This window comes from Aulonocara sp. 'chitande type north' Nkhata Bay, linkage group LG12 (genome assembly GCF_057382095.1).
Source record: "Aulonocara sp. 'chitande type north' Nkhata Bay isolate Kocher_YH1m ecotype deep benthic linkage group LG12, A_spYH_male_GT1.1, whole genome shotgun sequence".
In the NCBI taxonomy this organism is placed as follows: Eukaryota; Metazoa; Chordata; class Actinopteri; order Cichliformes; family Cichlidae; genus Aulonocara; species Aulonocara sp. 'chitande type north' Nkhata Bay.
In genome coordinates, this window is record NC_141355.1 from 995,610 (window position 1) to 1,004,147 (window position 8,538).

Here is an 8,538-nt window from a genome sequence, read left to right on the forward strand (position 1 = left end):
TTTAGAAGCGTCTTTTCAGGATTATTCATGCGTCATCGGAGCGCTGCCCACCTCCTTCTTAAAGCTACACCGCTCCCGAGCGCACAATGAGCCACTTCAACGTAGCGTGACTTAATGCGCTCCAGTTAATGCAGATGACGCTCTTTACTTTTTGTTGATCGAGCTCTAACCATCTGTAACACAGCTATAGATCATTTATTTAGACAGGGTTTAATTAACAACAACACAAGCCATCAAACTGCAGGTGTGCATGGACTCTGCAGTGACCAAGATCTCTGTATAGACATTTTCAGCATTAGTAGCAAATAAGTCGAAAGACTGGTGGAAAAATGTGACCAAAAATTAAAATTGTGATGTTGATGGTATACAAACGATTTAAATGAAGCCCTAAGTTCTTTATTTTTTTAAACCTTGGGAGTGAACTGGCAAAGAAATCATTTTAATCTCAGCAGTGCATGCTGACACTGCCGACAAGCCTCTGGCAAAAACACCGTAAACAACAGTATAAACGACATATTACAAGTCATGTCTGTGAGAAACAGGAAGAAACCCAGCAAAGATCTGAGAGATGCATCCGACCCTCCAGTGGATCCATCTAACGTCACCGAGGCCTCATCAGAAATGGTCCCAGTCAAAGTGTGGTTGTCAAGAAGCCATTCTTAATGATACAGGGAGGAAAGGCTGAGGTGTGCCAAATTACTCCAGAGCAAGAAAAAACAAGATAAGGACAAACATAAAGCAGAGATGTGTTTCTGTCAGAGGGGTTAATGTGTGGAAGAGTTATGACAGTGATTTCAAAAGATCTAGTTCATTTTCCTTGTTTAAAAACATGTTTAAAAATAGAGCCATAATAATACTGAAACTCTTTTTTGTTTTGCTTTGATTATTGAAATGTGATTTATTATCTAAGGTGGAAGGTTTTTGTTTTGATTTTTGTTTGTTTTACTCTTTTGCTTCGAGCCCTGTGTATATGAGCTGCACGCTAAATGAGCTTTTGTTAAAAGGCTTGGCGTAATAAGCATCTTTTGATTAGCCTTGCCTCGTGCTTTCTTGCTTTGTGGTAGATCTTAATTCTGTATTCATTGATCTATTTGAATGCTAATCAAATAAAAACACATTTTAAAAAATCACTGGAAGGCCGCATGGAGTGGTGAATCCAGATTAGCCTTTTTGGATCCAAATCGCCATCAGTATGTTCAGAGGAGCTCAGGATGGAGCTACCACAGTGAGGGTCTACAGTCATCTGTGGAAAACAGTGGAGGCTCAGTCGTGGTTTGGGGCTGGGTTTCAAAGCCTCTGATTGGACAGTGATCCCAAAGATGCTATCAATGCAGTAACAGCATATCAAGGTAGAAAACACACAACAGAACATTATCAGTAATAGACTGGCCTGGTCCAGATCTCAAAATCATTGAATCAGTGTGCGATCATCTTGACAGAAAAGCTTTGAACGTCCTTCAAGAAGCCTCGAAAACTATTCCTGGAGACGACTTGGAGAAATTACAAGAAAGCTGCCAGAGAGAGTTCAGTCTGTGTTGAAGAATGACTGCAGCCATCCCCACAATGATTTGCCATTTTCCATTGTAGTGGTGAAGCCGTATGAAACAGATAAATTGTAAATAAAATAGTAGACAGGTAGAACAAGTGTGTGCACAGTGATGGAGTTCACGGCCTGTAGTAACAGCAGAGAGATCCAAGCGAACAGAGTGAGCGACTCCTGTGAATGAATAAACAAAGCAAACCAAAAAGCTTCAGCTTATAACCTCTGCACTTATCATGGCTCATTAACGTGTCACTAATGACCCGCCCGCTGACGCTGTCTAAAGACACCTTTTGTTTGCTGGCATTCAGACTGCAGTCTGCTGACGTTAGTGCTGATGCTTTCCACAGATTTTGCAACATTTAAAATCATTACATGGAAAATGATGTGAAAAGCATTATACAGAATGTAAAGAATAATTCTGCACATCTTTATTTATTGTACAAATTATACCAATTAGACCACTGCCTAGAAAAATTATGAAATTATGGTCATTAGGCTCAGCTCAGCACACATGCAATCTCATCTTTTACGTCTGGATTCATGTTTATTTTGAGAAGGCAGTCTGAGCAGACATCCTGCTGAACCTGCAGGCTCAGCTGTGCCTCTGCTCTTTTTGTTGTTGATCATTTCTGACATCAGAAATATACAGATGCAGTACTGAGTGCTGTGTGCATTGTGCAAGAAAACGGCCAATTAGATTTCCACGGCTGTGCGTTGATAAGCATGACTGCACTGACTCAGAGCACTGATTCAAGAATATCCAACACCTTCAGGATGAACATGAAAATCAGTTGTGGCCAAGTCCTAATTGCTCACGTGATGTTCCTGAAATGATTTCATGTGATACACATTCTAATTGTTTTATATGTTTTATGTTATATTTACTATTAGTTAAAGGCATCAAAATACAGTATATAGATGACATTTTGCCAGTGATCCATTGCACAGTTACACAGCCTGACCTCAGCGGTCTGCTTCATTAGTCTGGCCATAAATGTCTTTAAGATAAATAGATTAAAACAACTAAAGCTTGCTTTCCCGTGTTTTTCACATGCTGTCATAGCACTGATGTACTGAAGCAACAGTATCTCACACACAGAAGTGTGTGATTTTACTCCCCTCTGCTGGTCTTACACCTGGACACTGAAAATGCAGCCAATTTAAAAAGAAGTGATTTACTGTAACATTTAAATTCAGTGTTCAGAGATGCACTGCTTCACACTGTTGCCTCACAGAAGGCCTTTAGTTCAAGCCAGTTGGTTTTTCTGTGTGGAGTTTCATATGTACTCGATGTGCCTGCATTGGTGGTGGGTGTACTTTGGCAGAGAGAGAACTCCAAGGATCAGACAATCCCACTTCACAATGACGGGTTGGAGGAATTCCTTTTTAACTGGGAGAGAGTAGACAAAAGTAGACACGACGTGCAGCACTGGCATATAAAGGCAATGGTACTGAAATGAGGTTAGTGGGGGAAAAATGCTCAGTGCATCATGGGAAGTCTCCCACAGCCTGAGCCTCAGCCTGTGCTCTGAGACCAAACTGCTGGGATATACACCTACAGGGGGAAATAGTACCATCACAGTGGCTACGTCCACACTGGCCTGGATACATACGAAAACGGCATTTTCGTCTGAAAGCGCTCCGCGTCCACACTAGTGTTTTCAGTTGTTTTCACAGAGTTGTGCGTCCACATTGAAACGGCCAGAAAACACTTATGTTCCAGTCTTACGCATGCGTGAAACGCAAGAAGATTCGACCGGCCTCATTTCTGTCTGCCGCTTATTTACTTTCCTGAGTTTTTTAAATGGACTCACAATGAGGTGGAGTTGTTGCTGCGAGTAACACAAAAGTACAAAGTTGCAAAAGCGAGTGAGAGTTAAAGAATTAGAAGAAAAGCTCTCTGGAGCAGACTGATATTAATCTTTAATAGGGCTGTCAGACAAAACAACTGCTGTATAATGCCCTCCGCTATCTTTGTTTAATTGGTCACATGACTGCATCACATGACTAACATGCGTCTCCGTCTGTCTCCGTTTTCACCGTCCACACTGCAACGCGAAAGCACCGTCTTCAAATGTATTTGTTTTCGAGAGCGTTTTCGGGGAAAACACCGTCTCAGTGTGGACGGGAGGCCAAAATGGAGAGAAAACGATGTGTTTTCAAACAAAAATGTATTAGTGTGGACGCAGCCTGTATCTGAATCAGCATGCTTTATTAATCCCTGGGAAAGTACGTGGTTACAGTTGCTCCAGACAGTAACTGTAACAGACTGAACATTAAATAATACAATATATTACATAGTTACAAAATATAAGAAATAGCTCTAATACATACAAATAGTTCAATTATAAATATCAAGAATATTACAGAGATATATAAGAATGGCATTTCGATGAAATAACTTCCTGTGTCGCCAAAAGTTGATTCGGTTCACCTGGACATAGCGTTTTGTGGGAGAAACGTTTTGTCATCATCAGGTGACGTCTTCAGTCTCAGCTGACTGCAGGTTTCAATCTTATAAACAGGACATTTGCATTTGACTGAAACCAGCCGTGAAGGAACAATGGGCTGGGAGGGCAGTTCCTTCATCATAATTACGCAAATTCTCATGACCACTGATCAACAACCACTGATCAATGGTCATGAGTCCCATTCACAGAGAGTTGGGGAATGGCTGCAATCACAGCATTGTAAGATGGTGACAGATGGACCCTTAGGCCCCTCCTCCATTCAGAGATGGTCTTTCCCTTTTCACGTAAATGGCCTCCTTGACTCGGCGCTCAAACCAGCATTCCTCCCTGTCCAGGATGTGTACATGTGGTCTTCCTGTCAGGTAATTAACAATCCAGGACACGGGAGAAGCATCCACCTGCATCGCTGTTAACTCATCACCCAGGAGGATCGGCCTGATGGTGTTAAAAGCACTGGAAAAGTCAAAAAACACGACCCTCACAGTGCTCGTCGGCTGGTCCAGGTGGGTGTAGGCACGATTGAGCAATAGATGATGGCGTCCTCAGCTCTGAGGTGGGGCCGGTAAGCGAATTGAAGGGGATCCTGATGTGGTCTGCCAATGGGTCAGAGCTGGTCCAGGATGAGTCTTTCCAGGGTCTTCATGATGTGGGAGGTCAGGGGCACAGGTCTGTAATCCTGGGGGCCACCGGGACGTGGCGTCTTCGGTACAGGGACGAGGCATGATGTCATTGGGACCCCCTGCAGACTCAGACTCAGCATAAACAGTTTAAGATAAGATAAGATAAGATAACCTTTATTAGTCCCACACGTGGGAAATTTGTTTTGTCACAGCAGGAAGTGGACAGTGCAAAAGTTATGAGGCAAAAATTAGAATACAATAAGAATAAATACAGTACACAACTGTACAGAATAGAATAAAATACTATATACAGTAGAATAAAATAAAATAAATATACAATAAGATAAAAATAGAATACAAATACAAATACTATATACAACTGAGTAAAAATACAACGATGACAGAAAGGATTATTACACTTAGTATTATTGCATATGTATGGATGTGTGTGCTTGATCAGTTAAAGTCTTTGTTGTGGAGTCTGACAGCAGTGGGGAGGAAAGACCTGCGAAATCTCTCCGTCCCACACCGTGGGTGCCGCAGTCTCCCACTGAAGGAGCTGCTCAGTGCTGTCACAGTCTGCTGCATGGGGTGTATCCACTGAATCAGCTGCTGGAAGAAAAAAGAAGAAACACACAAAAAGAGAACAACACAGCAGGGAGACCACAGCAACAACCGAGATAAGTATAAGTATCAGTAACTAATAAAGTGTGATAAGTAAGGTGTGAAGACCTCTCAGCCCACTCATATGTGTTGTTGCTGTGTGCTGTTTTAAAGTGTGTTTAAAACACAGCAGGGCATGGTGCCTCCCCTGCACCCCAAGGCCCTGCTGTAACCATATCATTGTTCTGTAGTATGTCAGGGTTGTTCCAGATAGGCGTTTGCATGAAGACTCCGTCATTGTTACAAACTCCCACCATGCTGTCAGAGAAGAGCTGATGTTGATGCTTTTAAAGCATCATGTCGTTTGATGTTTGAGCTGATAAATGGTCTGAAATCTCTGGATTAGTGCAAAGTTTTACATCTGCCCAGGGCTCATCTAAGAGGGTGTGTTTAAACCATCCTGAGATGAAGCCTGCGGGCTAAGAAGTGTTGTTGAAAGTTAGGCAGATCTAGTCCTTTGTCCTTGGTCCTTTGGGTAGAGATTTCCATGTGGCCAGATCGTCTTTTTCTTTCTCTAAAAGTGGGATGTGGTTTAATTTAGTTAAATCTGCAAGCTTAGGAGAGACATTAAATAATTAATATTTAATATTTCCAGATTGCAGTGGGGTAGAAGAAGAATTATGGAAGGAGAAATTAATCAGAAGAACTGCAGATTTTAACCAGTTTATTGAATAATCTGAAACTCTTGAAAAACAATTTATTAATACAATTACCTCAGAGAGATTGGTTTGTGAGTTTTGGAGAAAAAGCAACACATTATCTGCACAGAGACTGACTTTATGTTCTACATTCTTGCATCTGATGCCCTTCATTACTGCAGCCTGTCTAACTGCTGCTGCTAGTGGTTGGATAAAAACTGCAAACAGTGAAGGGGAGAGTGGGCATCCCTGCCTGGAGCCCCTCAGGAGACAGAAGCTGGAGGATGTTTGGTCGTTTGTTCTGACACGAGCTGTTGTTATATTTTTAACCAATTAATGAAAGAGGATCCAAAACCAAATTTGTGTAAAGTTGCAAATACAAATTTTCAGTTAACTCTGTCAAACGCTTTTTCTGCATCTAGAGACAATATTGTGGTTTTTACTGCATGAGTAGTCTATTAAATTAAGTAATCTACGTCTGTTTTTTGATGAGTGTCTGCCTTTTATGAAACCAGTTTCATCAGGAGGTATCTTCTTTAATCTCTTTGAGAGAACTTTGCAGATTATTTTGAGGTCTACATTAATAAGGGATATTGGACGATAGCTTGAGGGATATACAGTGTGTTGCTTATTCTTTCAGGGTCATATATTGTGTTCCCAGATAAATCTTTAACAGCACATATACTTGTTTTTTCTTTCTTTATTTTTAGCTGGTTAGCCAGAAATCGACCGGATTTATTACCATGTTCAAAATTCTGCAAGTGAAGTCTTTGTACTAAGAACTGTTTTTTTTATTAATGATTTCATTTAATTCTAGTTTTGTTTTGCGTGTTTTGTTCAGTATTTCCTGATCTTGACACATAGGCTTCTTGTAAATATTTGATGGTTTTTCTAGTAGGGCTGGGTATCGTCACTGACTTCTAGAATCGATTCGATTCCGATTCACAAGGTCCCGAATCGAGTTGATCCACGATTCGATTCGATTCGGGGAAATTTTGCCTCAGACAGTCAGAAATATTATAATTCAGATCATGCATCAGTACATTTCCATATTTATATATCTATAAAAAGGAAGCTGACACTTTCCAGACTTTATCAAAGGTGTGAGCATCACAGCAGAGGCCTTTGTGTCAAAGTAGCTGAGGATAAAACACAGAAAAACATGAAGGTGACTTTCCTGGCCTGGAAAGAAACGAAAGAAAACCATTAATCAACATCTGAACATTACCTGATGTTGCTGAGGTGAAGAAGAGCAGAGTTACAGAGGTTTTAGAGACACAGCTGAGAGTTTTGCAATTTTGCATAATTTTAAAAACTTTAAATTTGTTCAGTATTGAACAGCAGAAATGAGGCTTTCTTTTCAGACGTAAGTAAAAGGAAAAAAAAAACAGCATCTGACAGCCTGTAAACAACGGTAGACTTGTGCGTAACAAGCAAGCGAATAATGCAGAAAACAGATTTTTAAGAAACTGTTCTTGAAGTACAGAGAGAGAGAGAGAGAGAGAGCTGTGCACAAAGTGTGATTTTATCCTGGTGGAAGCAAAACAGCAAAAGTCAGAGTGAATTCATGACGATGTTTATCTGTAGTTTGGATCTTCTTTTGCTGCTGGTTCAGTCAATACCGTTTGGAGAGAAATAAAACCTGCAGCTTCTGAATCAGCGCAAAAAGGGTGTAAACACAAAGCTCGACCCGCCGAAACACCGGAATCAGCGAGCTGTCGCCTTTCAGCCCCGACCGTGTCCGTGCCGTCGGGTGAGAAGGGCGACATCTCACTGATTCTGATCCGTCGGCGCTTTGTGTTTACGTCTTTGTGCAGAATCCGTGTTCCTGCTCTCGTTTACTGTTTTAGCTGTTTGGTGGTTGTTGGAAATTTGTGAGGTTTAACCTGAGATTCTGGCGTTTTGGGCAAAAAAAATTATATTAAAAAAGCGATTCTGTATGTATTATTGTAGGGTCTACCTTACAATAACACGCTCCCTGAGGCACCTGTTGTTGTGATTTGGTGCTGTATAAATAAAACTGAATTGAATTCCCAGAGAACAGATGCTGATGTTCCACACAGGTCATTATAGTCTAAATATAAAGTCCACTCTTTAAGCCTTCATCTTTGAGCAGTGATGTATTAAATCCCCAGTTTTTACGTGGTGTAGTATTCTTCTTATGTCTTAGTGTTAGAAATACAGGAGCATGATGGCTAGGGTGAATCTCAGTGTCTAAGATGTCACTGAGCAGTGAGCTGCTGATGGGAAATAATCCAGATGAGAGTAGGAGTGATGGACATGTGAGAAGAAAGACGATTCCTTAATGTCGAGGTGAAGGAGTGCCATGCATCGCAAAGCCCAAAGTCGCTCATGGACTGTTTGATTATATTTGTGGACTGCTGACAGCGCTGAGGTTCTGCTGTGTTTCTTAATTTAGTCCCAGGCTGAGATCACCCCCAAGAACAAGGCTGCAATCTGGAAGAATGAGGGATCATCAACATTTGGGCCAATACATAACTTATTTGTGAAGTATCGATTTTTTAATGATCTAATCATTAAATATATAAATATATTTCACCTTTTAAAAGGACTCCTCCGTGAATCACTCCTCGAACACTTTC